This window comes from Anomaloglossus baeobatrachus, chromosome 6 (assembly GCF_048569485.1).
Source record: "Anomaloglossus baeobatrachus isolate aAnoBae1 chromosome 6, aAnoBae1.hap1, whole genome shotgun sequence".
NCBI classification, from domain to species: domain Eukaryota; kingdom Metazoa; phylum Chordata; class Amphibia; order Anura; family Aromobatidae; genus Anomaloglossus; species Anomaloglossus baeobatrachus.
This window is the reverse complement of record NC_134358.1, coordinates 5,384,949-5,401,049: the sequence shown is the minus strand read 5'-3', so window position 1 is coordinate 5,401,049 and position 16,101 is coordinate 5,384,949. Positions and strand designations below refer to the sequence as shown.

The following is a 16,101-nucleotide window of genomic DNA, read 5'->3' as shown; positions in this document are numbered from 1 at the left end:
TCAGCGGTGCAGGAGTCAGCGGTGCAGGAGTCAGCAGTTAGCGGTACAGCACTCAGCGGTGCAGGAGTCTGCAGTCAGCGGTGCAGCAGTCGGCAGTCAGCGGTGCAGTCGTCGGTAGTCAGCGGTGCAGTCGGCAGTCAGCGGTGCAGGAGTCAGCGGTGCAGGAGTCAGCAGTCAGCAGTCAGCGGTGTAGCAGTCAGCGGTCAGCGACAGTCTGCTGACAACCACGACACCCCGTGTAAAGGCCCTGTCACACACAGAGATAAATCTTTGGCAGATCTGTGGTTGCAGTGAAATCATGGACATATTGTTCCATTTGTACACAGCCACAAACCTGCCACTGATTGTCCACAATTTCAGTGCAACCACAGATCTGCCGCAGATTAATCTCTGTGTGTGACAGGGCCTTTAGGCCAGGATCATGTGAACCTTTTGTTGCTAAACTCTGTTAGATATTTTCTACACTAATACATTGTATGGATCCGGGCTCCTTAGATTATAGAGGACGGTGTAGACCGGATACATTGTATAGAGGACGGGATGCATTGTATAGAGGACGGTGTAGACCGGATGCATTGTATAGAGGACGGTGTAGACCGGATGCATTGTATAGAGGACGGTGTAGACCGGATGCATTGTATAGAGGACGGTGTAGACCGGATACATTGTATAGAGGACGGTGTAGGCCGGATGCATTGTATAGAGGACGGTGTAGACCGGATGCATTGTATAGAGGACGGTGTAGACCGGATGCATTGTATAGAGGACGGTGTAGACCGGATACATTGTATAGAGGACGGTGTAGGCCGGATGCATTGTATAGAGGACGGTGTAGACCGGATGCATTGTATAGAGGACGGTGTAGACCGGATGCATTGTATAGAGGACGGTGTAGACCGGATACATTGTATAGAGGACGGTGTAGACCGGATGCATTGTATAGAGGACGGTGTAGACCGGATGCATTGTATAGAGGACGGTGTAGACCGGATACATTGTATAGAGGACAGTGTAGGCCGGATGCATTGTATAGAGGACGGTGTAGACCGGATGCATTGTATAGAGGACGGTGTAGACCGGATGCATTGTATAGAGGACGGTGTAGACCGGATGCATTGTATAGAGGACGGTGTAGGCCGGATGCATTGTATAGAGGACGGTGTAGACCGGATGCATTGTATAGAGGACGGTGTAGACCGGATGCATTGTATAGAGGACGGTGTAGACCGGATGCATTGTATAGAGGACGGTGTAGGCCGGATGCATTGTATAGAGGACGGTGTAGACCGGATGCATTGTATAGAGGACGGTGTAGACCGGATGCATTGTATAGAGGACGGTGTAGGCCGGATGCATTGTATAGAGGACGGTGTAGGCCGGATGCATTGTATAGAGGACGGTGTAGGCCGGATGCATTGTATAGAGGACGGTGTAGGCCGGATGCATTGTATAGAGGACGGTGTAGGCCGGATGCATTGTATAGAGGACGGTGTAGGCCGGATGCATTGTATAGAGGACGGTGTAGGCCGGATGCATTGTATAGAGGACGGTGTAGGCCGTATGCATTGTATAGAGGACGGTGTAGGCCGTATGCATTGTATAGAGGACGGTGTAGGCCGGATGCATTGTATAGAGGACGGTGTAGAATGGATACATTGTATAGAGGACGGTGTAGAATGGATACATTGTATAGAGGACGGTGTAGGCCGGATGCATTGTATAGAGGATGGTGTAGGCCGGATGTATTGTATAGAGGACGGTGTAGACCGGATGCATTGTATAGAGGACGGAGTAGACCGGATGCATTGTATAGAGGACGGTGTAGACCGGATGCATTGTATAGAGGACGGTGTAGAATGGATACATTGTATAGAGGATGGTGTAGACCGGATACATTGTATAGAGGACGGTGTAGGCCGGATGCATTGTATAGAGGACGGTGTAGGCCGGATGCATTGTATAGAGGACGGTGTAGGCCGGATGCATTGTATAGAGGACGGTGTAGGCCGGATGCATTGTATAGAGAACGGTGTAGGCCGGATGCATTGTATAGAGGACGGTGTAGAATGGATACATTGTATAGAGGACGGTGTAGAATGGATACATTGTATAGAGGACGGTGTAGGCCGGATGCATTGTATAGAGGACGGTGTAGGCCGGATGCATTGTATAGAGGACGGTGTAGACCGGATGCATGGTATAGAGGACGGTGTAGGCCGGATGTATTGTATAGAGGACGGTGTAGACCGGATGCATTGTATAGAGGACGGTGTAGACCGGATGCATTGTATAGAGGACGGTGTAGAATGGATACATTGTATAGAGGACGGTGTAGAATGGATACATTGTATAGAGGACGGTGTAGAATGGATACATTGTATAGAGGACGGTGTAGGCCGGATGCATTGTATAGAGGACGGTGTAGACCGGATGCATTGTATAGAGGACGGTGTAGACCGGATGCATTGTATAGAGGACGGTGTAGGCCGGATGCATTGTATAGAGGACGGTGTAGGCCGGATGCATTGTATAGAGGACGGTGTAGGTCGGATGCATTGTATAGAGGACGGTGTAGAATGGATACATTGTATAGAGGACGGTGTAGAATGGATACATTGTATAGAGGACGGTGTAGACCGGATACATTGTATAGAGGACGGTGTAGGCCGGATACATTGTATAGAGGACGGTGTAGACCGGATACATTGTATAGAGGACGATGTAGGCCGGATACATTGTATAGAGGACGGTGTAGGCCAGATACATTGTATAGAGGACGGTGGTATAGAGGACGGTGTAGGATGGATACATTGTATAGAGGACGGTGTAGACCGGATACATTGTATAGAGGACGGTGTAGAATGGATACATTGTATAGAGGACGGTGTAGAATGGATACATTGTATAGAGGACGGTGTAGAATGGATACATTGTATAGAGGACGGTGTAGACCGGATGCATTGTATAGAGGACGGTGTAGGCCGGATGCATTGTATAGAGGACGGTGTAGAATGGATACATTGTATAGAGGACGGTGTAGGCCGGATGCATTGTATAGAGGACGGTGTAGAATGGATACATTGTATAGAGGACGGTGTAGGCCGGATGCATTGTATAGAGGACAGTGTAGGCCGGATGCATTGTATAGAGGACGGTGTAGGTCGGATGCATTGTATAGAGGACGGTGTAGGCCAGATACATTGTATAGAGGACGGTGTAGAATGGATACATTGTATAGAGGACGGTGTAGGCCGGATGCATTGTATAGAGGACAGTGTAGGCCGGATGCATTGTATAGAGGACGGTGTAGGTCGGATGCATTGTATAGAGGACGGTGTAGAATGGATACATTGTATAGAGGACGGTGTAGGCCGGATGCATTGTATAGAGGACGGTGTAGGCCGGATGTATTGTATAGAGGACGGTGTAGACCGGATGCATTGTATAGAGGACGGTGTAGACCGGATGCATTGTATAGAGGACGGTGTAGACCGGATGCATTGTATAGAGGACGGTGTAGGCCGGATGCATTGTATAGAGGACGGTGTAGAATGGATACATTGTATAGAGGATGGTGTAGACCGGATACATTGTATAGAGGACGGTGTAGGCCGGATGCATTGTATAGAGGACGGTGTAGACCGGTTGCATTGTATAGAGGACGGTGTAGGCCGGATGCATTGTATAGAGGACGGTGTAGGCTGGATGCATTGTATAGAGGACGGTGTAGACCGGATGCATTGTATAGAGGACGGTGTAGACCGGATGCATTGTATAGAGGACGGTGTAGGCCGGATGCATTGTATAGAGGACAGTGTAGGCCGGATGCATTGTATAGAGGACGGTGTAGGTCGGATGCATTGTATAGAGGACGGTGTAGAATGGATACATTGTATAGAGGACGGTGTAGACCGGATGCATTGTATAGAGGACGGTGTAGGCCGGATGCATTGTATAGAGGACGGTGTAGACCGGATGCATTGTATAGAGGACTGTGTAGACCGGATGCATTGTATAGAGGACGGTGTAGGCCGGATGCATTGTATAGAGGACGGTGTAGACCGGATACATTGTATAGAGGACGGTGTAGAATGGATACATTGTATAGAGGACGGTGTAGAATGGATACATTGTATAGAGGACGGTGTAGAATGGATACATTGTATAGAGGACGGTGTAGAATGGATACATTGTATAGAGGACGGTGTAGACCGGATGCATTGTATAGAGGACGGTGTAGGCCGGATGCATTGTATAGAGGACGGTGTAGAATGGATACATTGTATAGAGGACGGTGTAGGCCGGATGCATTGTATAGAGGACGGTGTAGAATGGATACATTGTATAGAGGACGGTGTAGGCCGGATGCATTGTATAGAGGACAGTGTAGGCCGGATGCATTGTATAGAGGACGGTGTAGGTCGGATACATTGTATAGAGGACGGTGTAGAATGGATACATTGTATAGAGGACGGTGTAGAATGGATACATTGTATAGAGGACGGTGTAGACCGGATGCATTGTATAGAGGACGGTGTAGACCGGATGCATTGTATAGAGGACGGTGTAGACCGGATACATTGTATAGAGGACGGTGTAGACCGGATGCATTGTATAGAGGACGGTGTAGGCCGGATGCATTGTATAGAGGACGGTGTAGGCCGGATGCATTGTATAGAGGACGGTGTAGGCCGGATGCATTGTATAGAGGACGGTGTAGGCCGGATGCATTGTATAGAGGACGGTGTAGGCCGGATGCATTGTATAGAGGACGGTGTAGAATGGATACATTGTATAGAGGACGGTGTAGAATGGATACATTGTATAGAGGACGGTGTAGGCCGGATGCATTGTATAGAGGACGGTGTAGGCCGGATGTATTGTATAGAGGACGGTGTAGACCGGATGCATTGTATAGAGGACGGTGTAGACCGGATGCATTGTATAGAGGACGGTGTAGACCGGATGCATTGTATAGAGGGCGGTGTAGGCCGGATGCATTGTATAGAGGACGGTGTAGAATGGATACATTGTATAGAGGATGGTGTAGGCCGGATGCATTGTATAGAGGACGGTGTAGGCCGGATGCATTGTATAGAGGACGGTGTAGGCCGGATGCATTGTATAGAGGACGGTGTAGGCCGGATGCATTGTATAGAGGACGGTGTAGGCCGGATGCATTGTATAGAGAACGGTGTAGGCCGGATGCATTGTATAGAGGACGGTGTAGAATGGATACATTGTATAGAGGACGGTGTAGAATGGATACATTGTATAGAGGACGGTGTAGGCCGGATGCATTGTATAGAGGACGGTGTAGACCGGATACATAGTATAGAGGACGGTGTAGACCGGATGCATTGTATAGAGGACGGTGTAGACCGGATGCATTGTATAGAGGACGGTGTAGACCGGATGCATTGTATAGAGGACGGTGTAGACCGGATGCATTGTATAGAGGACGGTGTAGACCGGATGCATTGTATAGAGGACGGTGTAGACCGGATGCATTGTATAGAGGACGGTGTAGACCGGATGCATTGTATAGAGGACGGTGTAGACCGGATGCATTGTATAGAGGACGGTGTAGACCGGATGCATTGTATAGAGGACGGTGTAGACCGGATGCATTGTATAGAGGACGGTGTAGACCGGATGCATTGTATAGAGGACGGTGTAGACCGGATGCATTGTATAGAGGACGGTGTAGACCGGATGCATTGTATAGAGGACGGTGTAGGCCGGATGCATTGTATAGAGGACGGTGTAGGCCGGATGCATTGTATAGAGGACGGTGTAGGCCGGATGCATTGTATAGAGGACGGTGTAGAATGGATACATTGTATAGAGGACGGTGTAGCATGGATACATAGTATAGAGGACGGTGTAGACCGGATGCATTGTATAGAGGACGGTGTAGGCCGGATGCATTGTATAGAGGACGGTGTAGGCCGGATGCATTGTATAGAGGACGGTGTAGAATGGATACATTGTATAGAGGACGGTGTAGAATGGATACATTGTATAGAGGACGGTGTAGGCCGGATGCATTGTATAGAGGACGGTGTAGGCCGGATGCATTGTATAGAGGACGGTGTAGGCCGGATGCATTGTATAGAGGACGGTGTAGACCGGATGCATTGTATAGAGGACGGTGTAGGCCGGATGCATTGTATAGAGGACAGTGTAGGCCGGATGCATTGTATAGAGGACGGTGTAGGTCGGATGCATTGTATAGAGGACGGTGTAGAATGGATACATTGTATAGAGGACGGTGTAGGCCGGATGCATTGTATAGAGGACGGTGTAGGCCGGATGCATTGTATAGAGGACGGTGTAGACCGGATGCATTGTATAGAGGACTGTGTAGACCGGATGCATTGTATAGAGGACGGTGTAGGCCGGATGCATTGTATAGAGGACGGTGTAGACCGGATACATTGTATAGAGGACGGTGTAGACCGGATGCATTGTATAGAGGACGGTGTAGACCGGATGCATTGTATAGAGGACGGTGTAGGCCGGATGCATTGTATAGAGGACGGTGTAGACCGGATGCATTGTATAGAGGACGGTGTAGGCCGGATGCATTGTATAGAGGACGGTGTAGGCCGGATGCATTGTATAGAGGACGGTGTAGGCCGGATGCATTGTATAGAGGACGGTGTAGACCGGATGCATTGTATAGAGGACGGTGTAGGCCGGATGCATTGTATAGAGGACGGTGTAGGCCGGATGCATTGTATAGAGGACGGTGTAGGCCGGATGCATTGTATAGAGGACGGTGTAGACCGGATACATAGTATAGAGGACGGTGTAGACCGGATGCATTGTATAGAGGACGGTGTAGGCCGGATGCATTGTATAGAGGACGGTGTAGGCCGGATGCATTGTATAGAGGACGGTGTAGAATGGATACATTGTATAGAGGACGGTGTAGAATGGATACATTGTATAGAGGACGGTGTAGGCCGGATGCATTGTATAGAGGACGGTGTAGGCCGGATGCATTGTATAGAGGACGGTGTAGACCGGATGCATTGTATAGAGGACGGTGTAGACCGGATGCATTGTATAGAGGACGGTGTAGACCGGATACATTGTATAGAGGACGGTGTAGACCGGATGCATTGTATAGAGGACGGTGTAGACCGGATGCATTGTATAGAGGACGGTGTAGACCGGATGCATTGTATAGAGGACGGTGTAGACCGGATGCAATGTATAGAGGACGGTGTAGGCCGGATGCATTGTATAGAGGACGGTGTAGGCCGGATGCATTGTATAGAGGACGGTGAAGGCCGGATGCATTGTATAGAGGACGGTGTAGGCCGGATGCATTGTATAGAGGACGGTGTAGAATGGATACATTGTATAGAGGACGGTGTAGAATGGATACATTGTATAGAGGACGGTGTAGGCCGGATGCATTGTATAGAGGATGGTGTAGGCCGGATGTATTGTATAGAGGACGGTGTAGACCGGATGCATTGTATAGAGGACGGTGTAGACCGGATGCATTGTATAGAGGACGGTGTAGACCGGATGCATTGTATAGAGGACGGTGTAGGCCGGATGCATTGTATAGAGGAGGGTGTAGAGTGGATACATTGTATAGAGGACGGTGTAGACCGGATACATTGTATAGAGGACGGTGTAGGCCGGATGCATTGTATAGAGGACGGTGTAGGCCGGATGCATTGTATAGAGGACGGTGTAGGCCGGATGCATTGTATAGAGGACGGTGTAGGCCGGATGCATTGTATAGAGGACGGTGTAGGCCGGATGCATTGTATAGAGGACGGTGTAGAATGGATACATTGTATAGAGGACGGTGTAGAATGGATACATTGTATAGAGGACGGTGTAGGCCGGATGCATTGTATAGAGGACGGTGTAGACCGGATGCATTGTATAGAGGACGGTGTAGACCGGATGCATTGTATAGAGGACGGTGTAGACCGGATGCATTGTATAGAGGACGGTGTGGGCCGGATGCATTGTATAGAGGACGGTGTAGAATGGATACATTGTATAGAGGATGGTGTAGGCCGGATACATTGTATAGAGGACGGTGTAGGCCGGATGCATTGTATAGAGGACGGTGTAGGCCGGATGCATTGTATAGAGGACGGTGTAGGCCGGATGCATTGTATAGAGGACGGTGTAGGCCGGATGCATTGTATAGAGAACGGTGTAGGCCGGATGCATTGTATAGAGGACGGTGTAGAATGGATACATTGTATAGAGGACGGTGTAGAATGGATACATTGTATAGAGGACGGTGTAGGCCGGATGCATTGTATAGAGGATGGTGTAGGCCGGATGCATTGTATAGAGGACGGTGTAGACCGGATGCATTGTATAGAGGACGATGCAGGCCGGATACATTGTATAGAGGACGGTGTAGGCCAGATACATTGTATAGAGGACGGTGTAGGATGGATACATTGTATAGAGGACGGTGTAGACCGGATGCATTGTATAGAGGACGGTGTAGACCGGATGCATTGTATAGAGGACGGTGTAGACCGGATGCATTGTATAGAGGACGGTGTAGACCGGATGCATTGTATAGAGGACGGTGTAGACCGGATGCATTGTATAGAGGACGGTGTAGACCGGATGCATTGTATAGAGGATGGTGTAGAATGGATGCATTGTATAGAGGACGGTGTAGAATGGATACATTGTATAGAGGACGGTGTAGAATGGATACATTGTATAGAGGACGGTGTAGACCGGATACATTGTATAGAGGACGGTGTAGGACGGATACATTGTATAGAGGACGGTGTAGACCGGATACATTGTATAGAGGACGATGTAGGCCGGATACATTGTATAGAGGACGGTGTAGGCCAGATACATTGTATAGAGGACGGTGTAGGATGGATACATTGTATAGAGGACGGTGTAGACCGGATACATTGTATAGAGGACGGTGTAGAATGGATACATTGTATAGAGGACGGTGTAGAATGGATACATTGTATAGAGGACGGTGTAGAATGGATACATTGTATAGAGGACGGTGTAGACCGGATACATTGTATAGAGGACGGTGTAGAATGGATACATTGTATAGAGGACGGTGTAGAATGGATACATTGTATAGAGGACGGTGTAGAATGGATACATTGTATAGAGGACGGTGTAGACCGGATGCATTGTATAGAGGACGGTGTAGACCGGATGCATTGTATAGAGGACGGTGTAGACCGGATGCATTGTATAGAGGACGGTGTGGGCCGGATGCATTGTATAGAGGACGGTGTAGACCGGATGCATTGTATAGAGGACGGTGTAGACCGGATGCATTGTATAGAGGACGGTGTAGACCGGATGCATTGTATAGAGGACGGTGTAGGCCGGATGCATTGTATAGAGGACGGTGTAGAATGGATACATTGTATAGAGGATGGTGTAGACCGGATACATTGTATAGAGGACGGTGTAGACCGGATGCATTGTATAGAGGACGGTGTAGGCCGGATGCATTGTATAGAGGACGGTGTAGGCCGGATGCATTGTATAGAGGACGGTGTAGGCCGGATGCATTGTATAGAGGACGGTGTAGAATGGATACATTGTATAGAGGACGGTGTAGAATGGATACATTGTATAGAGGACGGTGTAGGCCGGATACATTGTATAGAGGACGGTGTAGACCGGATGCATTGTATAGAGGACGGTGTAGACCGGATGCATTGTATAGAGGACGGTGTAGACCGGATGCATTGTATAGAGGACGGTGTAGGCCGGATGCATTGTATAGAGGACGGTGTAGAATGGATACATTGTATAGAGGATGGTGTAGACCGGATGCATTGTATAGAGGACGGTGTAGACCGGATGCATTGTATAGAGGACGGTGTAGGCCGGATGCATTGTATAGAGGACGGTGTAGGCCGGATGCATTGTATAGAGGACGGTGTAGGCCGGATGCATTGTATAGAGGACGGTGTAGAATGGATACATTGTATAGAGGACGGTGTAGAATGGATACATTGTATAGAGGACGGTGTAGGCCGGATACATTGTATAGAGGACGGTGTAGAATGGATACATTGTATAGAGGACGGTGTAGAATGGATACATTGTATAGAGGACGATGTAGACCGGATACATTGTATAGAGGATAGTGTAGGCCGGATACATTGTATAGAGGACGGTGTAGAATGGATACATTGTATAGAGGACGGTGTAGAATGGATACATTGTATAGAGGACGGTGTAGAATGGATACATTGTATAGAGGACGGTGTAGAATGGATACATTGTATAGAGGACGGTGTAGGCCGGATGTATTGTATAGAGGACGGTGTAGACCGGATGCATTGTATAGAGGACGGTGTAGGCCGGATGCATTGTATAGAGGACGGTGTAGACCGGATACATAGTATAGAGGACGGTGTAGACCGGATGCATTGTATAGAGGACGGTGTAGACCGGATGCATTGTATAGAGGACGGTGTAGACCGGATGCATTGTATAGAGGACGGTGTAGACCGGATGCATTGTATAGAGGACGGTGTAGACCGGATGCATTGTATAGAGGATGGTGTAGACCGGATGCATTGTATAGAGGACGGTGTAGACCGGATGCATTGTATAGAGGACGGTGTAGACCGGATGCATTGTATAGAGGACGGTGTAGACCGGATGCATTTTATAGAGGACGGTGTAGACCGGATGCATTGTATAGAGGACGGTGTAGACCGGATGCATTGTATAGAGGACGGTGTAGGCCGGATGCATTGTATAGAGGACGGTGTAGGCCGGATGCATTGTATAGAGGACGGTGTAGGCCGGATGCATTGTATAGAGGACGGTGTAGGCCGGATGCATTGTATAGAGGACGGTGTAGGCCGGATGCATTGTATAGAGGACGGTGTAGAATGGATACATTGTATAGAGGACGGTGTAGAATGGATACATTGTATAGAGGACGGTGTAGGCCGGATGCATTGTATAGAGGACGGTGTAGGCCGGATGCATTGTATAGAGGACGGTGTAGGCCGGATGCATTGTATAGAGGACGGTGTAGACCGGATGCATTGTATAGAGGACGGTGTAGACCGGATGCATTGTATAGAGGACGGTGTAGACCGGATGCATTGTATAGAGGACGGTGTAGGCCGGATGCATTGTATAGAGGACGGTGTAGGCCGGATGCATTGTATAGAGGACGGTGTAGGTCGGATGTATTGTATAGAGGACGGTGTAGAATGGATACATTGTATAGAGGACGGTGTAGACCGGATGCATTGTATAGAGGACGGTGTAGGCCGGATGCATTGTATAGAGGACGGTGTAGAATGGATACATTGTATAGAGGACGGTGTAGGCCAGATGCATTGTATAGAGGACGGTGTAGGCCGGATGCATTGTATAGAGGACGGTGTAGGTCGGATGCATTGTATAGAGGACGGTGTAGAATGGATACATTGTATAGAGGACGGTGTAGACCGGATGCATTGTATAGAGGACGGTGTAGGCCGGATGCATTGTATAGAGGACGGTGTAGACCGGATGCATTGTATAGAGGACGGTGTAGACCGGATGCATTGTATAGAGGACGGTGTAGACCGGATGCATTGTATAGAGGACGGTGTAGACCGGATGCATTGTATAGAGGACGGTGTAGACCGGATGCATTGTATAGAGGACGGTGTAGACCGGATGCATTGTATAGAGGACGGTGTAGACCGGATGCATTGTATAGAGGACGGTGTAGACCGGATGCATTGTATAGAGGACGGTGTAGACCGGATGCATTGTATAGAGGACGGTGTAGACCGGATGCATTGTATAGAGGACGGTGTAGACCGGATGCATTGTATAGAGGACGGTGTAGACCGGATGCATTGTATAGAGGACGGTGTAGACCGGATGCATTGTATAGAGGACGGTGTAGACCGGATGCATTGTATAGAGGACGGTGTAGAATGGATGCATTGTATAGAGGACGGTGTAGAATGGATACATTGTATACAGGACGGTGTAGACCGGATACATTGTATAGAGGACGGTGTAGGCCGGATACATTGTATAGAGGACGGTGTAGGCCGGATACATTGTATAGAGGACGGTGTAGGCCGGATACATTGTATAGAGGACGATGTAGGCCGGATACATTGTATAGAGGACGGTGTAGGCCTGATACATTGTATAGAGGACGGTGTAGGATGGATACATTGTATAGAGGACGGTGTAGACCGGATACATTGTATAGAGGACGGTGTAGAATGGATACATTGTATAGAGGACGGTGTAGAATGGATACATTGTATAGAGGACGGTGTAGAATGGATACATTGTATAGAGGACGGTGTAGAATGGATACATTGTATAGAGGACGGTGTAGACCGGATGCATTGTATAGAGGACGGTGTAGGCCGGATGCATTGTATAGAGGACGGTGTAGAATGGATACATTGTATAGAGGACGGTGTAGAATGGATACATTGTATAGAGGACGGTGTAGGCCGGATGCATTGTATAGAGGACGGTGTAGGCCGGATGCATTGTATAGAGGACGGTGTAGGCCGGATGCATTGTATAGAGGACGGTGTAGGTCGGATGCATTGTATAGAGGACGGTGTAGAATGGATACATTGTATAGAGGACGGTGTAGAATGGATACATTGTATAGAGGACGGTGTAGTCCGGATACAGTGTATAGAGGACGGTGTAGACCGGATACATTGTATAGAGGACGGTGTAGGCCGGATACATTGTATAGAGGACGGTGTAGGCCAGATACATTGTATAGAGGACGGTGTAGGCCAGATACATTGTATAGAGGACGGTGTAGGATGGATACATTGTATAGAGGACGGTGTAGACCGGATACATTGTATAGAGGACGGTGTAGAATGGATACATTGTATAGAGGACGGTGTAGAATGGATACATTGTATAGAGGACGGTGTAGAATGGATACATTGTATAGAGGACGGTGTAGACCGGATGCATTGTATAGAGGACGGTGTAGGCCGGATGCATTGTATAGAGGACGGTGTAGAATGGATACATTGTATAGAGGACGGTGTAGAATGGATACATTGTATAGAGGACGGTGTAGAATGGATACATTGTATAGAGGACGGTGTAGGCCGGATACATAGTATAGAGGACGGTGTAGACCGGATGCATTGTATAGAGGACGGTGTAGACCGGATGCATTGTATAGAGGACGGTGTAGACCGGATGCATTGTATAGAGGACGGTGTAGGCCGGATGCATTGTATAGAGGACGGTGTAGGCCGGATGCATTGTATAGAGGACGGTGTAGGCCGGATGCATTGTATAGAGGACGGTGTAGAATGGATACATTGTATAGAGGACGGTGTAGAATGGATACATTGTATAGAGGACGGTGTAGACCGGATACATTGTATAGAGGACGGTGTAGGCCGGATACATTGTATAGAGGACGGTGTAGGCCGGATACATTGTATAGAGGACGGTGTAGGCCGGATACATTGTATAGAGGACGGTGTAGAATGGATACATTGTATAGAGGACGGTGTAGAATGGATACATTGTATAGAGGACGGTGTAGAATGGATACATTGTATAGAGGACGGTGTAGGCCGGATGCATTGTATAGAGGACGGTGTAGGCCGGATGCATTGTATAGAGGACGGTGTAGGCCGGATGCATTGTATAGAGGACGGTGTAGAATGGATACATTGTATAGAGGACGGTGTAGACCGGATGCATTGTATAGAGGACGGTGTAGAATGGATACATTGTATAGAGGACGGTGTAGGCCGGATACATTGTATAGAGGACGGTGTAGAATGGATACATTGTATAGAGGACGGTGTAGAATGGATACATTGTATAGAGGACGGTGTAGAATGGATCCATTGTATAGAGGACGGTGTAGGCCGGATACAATGTAACAAGCCCGTTGCGGTGAGGAGAATTGGTTTTGTGCAGCTTTTCGTCTTCTTGTAAGTTGCCATTTGCTGACAGCATGCAGAGGTGTGCTCAGTGGTGAAGTAGTGAAGCTCGGTGTTGGTTGATCACACAGGGCCGTCCACTATGGGGCATTGTTTGGCGGTGGTGACACGGAGCGTGGCCCCCGGGCTCCTTCCCCGTTCACCGCTAATGTGACTAATTGAATTCTGGTGGCCGCGGTGCGAGAGCAGGGGTGATCATCAGACAGATGATAACCCGCTCCTGCCACGTTAAGAGGCCACATGACCTTACAGGGGCCACGTCAGCCATCTGCTGATAACAGCGGTGTCCCCCGGGGGGCGCTGTCACAGCCAAAGCTGTGGAAAAACAAGAGGGTCCCTGCCAGGGGGTGGGGGGTGGGGCAGTTTGTGACTAGAGAATACACGGGTAAGCACAACGGTAACAATGCTCTGAGCTTGTGACTTTCTGACTCCGGATCTCTCCGTCCTCTACAGCTCAGAGCGGGAGATGTCTCCATCCTCCACACGATCCTCGGATCCTCACAAGATGTGGCTGCAGAGATTCAGCAAAGGATCCGTCCTGTGGATTCTCCTCATTGTTACTGATTTGTTATTATTCTGTATCTCTCCTTTCCCTTCACTTCTGCCCGACTCCTCCCGACTCCATCACATTCCAGCCTGTGTCCCCCGAAATCTCACCAGGTCTCTTCTCCATGTTCCCAGTGTTGGTGTATACTGGTCAGGTCTCTTCTCCATGTTCCCAGTGTTGGTATATACTGGTCAGGTCTCTTCTCCATGTTCCCAGTGTTGGTGTATACTGGTCAGGTCTCTTCTCCATGTCCCCAGTGTTGGTGTATACTAGTCAGGTCTCTTCTCCATGTTCCCAGTGTTGGTATATACTGGTCAGGTCTCTTCTCCATGTCCCCAGTGTTGGTATATACTGGTCAGGTCTCTTCTCCATGTTCCCAGTGTTGGTGTATACTGGTCAGGTCTCTTCTCCATGTTCCCAGTGTTGGTATATACTGGTCAGGTCTCTTCTCCATGTTCCCAGTGTTGGTGTATACTGGTCAGGTCTCTTCTCCATGTCCCCAGTGTTGGTGTATACTAGTCAGGTCTCTTCTCCATGTTCCCAGTGTTGGTGTATACTGGTCAGGTCTCTTCTCCATGTCCCCAGTGTTGGTGTATACTGGTCAGGTCTCTTCTCCATGTTCCCAGTGTTGGTGTATACTGGTCAGGTCTCTTCTCCACGTTCCCAGTGTTGGTGTATACTGGTCAGGTCTCTTCTCCATGTTCCCAGTGTTGGTGTATACTGGTCAGGTCTCTTCTCCACGTTCCCAGTGTTGGTATATACTGGTCAGGTCTCTTCTCCATGTTCCCAGTGTTGGTGTATACTGGTCAGGTCTCTTCTCCATGTTCCCAGTGTTGGTGTATACTGATCAGGTCTCTTCTCCACGTTCCCAGTGTTGGTATATACTGGTCAGGTCTCTTCTCCATGTTCCCAGTGTTGGTATATACTGGTCAGGTCTCTTCTCCACGTTCCCAGTGTTGGTGTATACTGGTCAGGTCTCTTCTCCACGTTCCCAGTGTCGGTGTATACTGGTCAGGTCTCTTCTCCATGTTCCCAGTGTTTGTGTATATTGGTCAGGTCTCTTCTCCATGTTCCCAGTGTTGGTATATACTGGTCAGGCCTCTTCTCCACGTTCCCAGTGTTGGTGTATACTGGTCAGGTCTCTTCTCCATGTTCCCAGTGTTGGTGTATACTGGTCAGGTCTCTTCTCCATGTTCCCAGTGTTGGTGTATACTGGTCAGGTCTCTTCTCCATGTTCCCAGTGTTGGTGTATACTGGTCAGGTCTCTTCTCCATGTTCCCAGTGTTGGTGTATATTGGTCAGGTCTCTTCTCCATGTTCCCAGTGTTGGTGTATACTGGTCAGGTCTCTTCTCCATGTTCCCAGTGTTGGTGTATACTGGTCAGGTCTCTTCTCCATGTTCCCAGTGTTGGTGTATACTGGTCAGGTCTCTTCTCCACGTTCCCAGTGTTGGTGTATACTGGTCAGGTCTCTTCTCCACGTTCCCAGTGTCTGTGTATAATGGTCAGGTCTCTTCTCCACATTCCCAGTGTTGGTGTATACTGGTCAGGTCTCTTCTCCATGTTCCCAGTGTTGGTTT

At 48.7% G+C, this 16,101-nt stretch overlaps 1 protein-coding gene across 1 annotated transcript in view; it reads left to right on the top strand.

Moving 5' to 3' along the window:
* The window catches only part of ZC3H3 (zinc finger CCCH-type containing 3), a 236,009-nt gene that overhangs the window by 79,306 nt on the left and 140,602 nt on the right, over window positions 1–16,101 (top strand).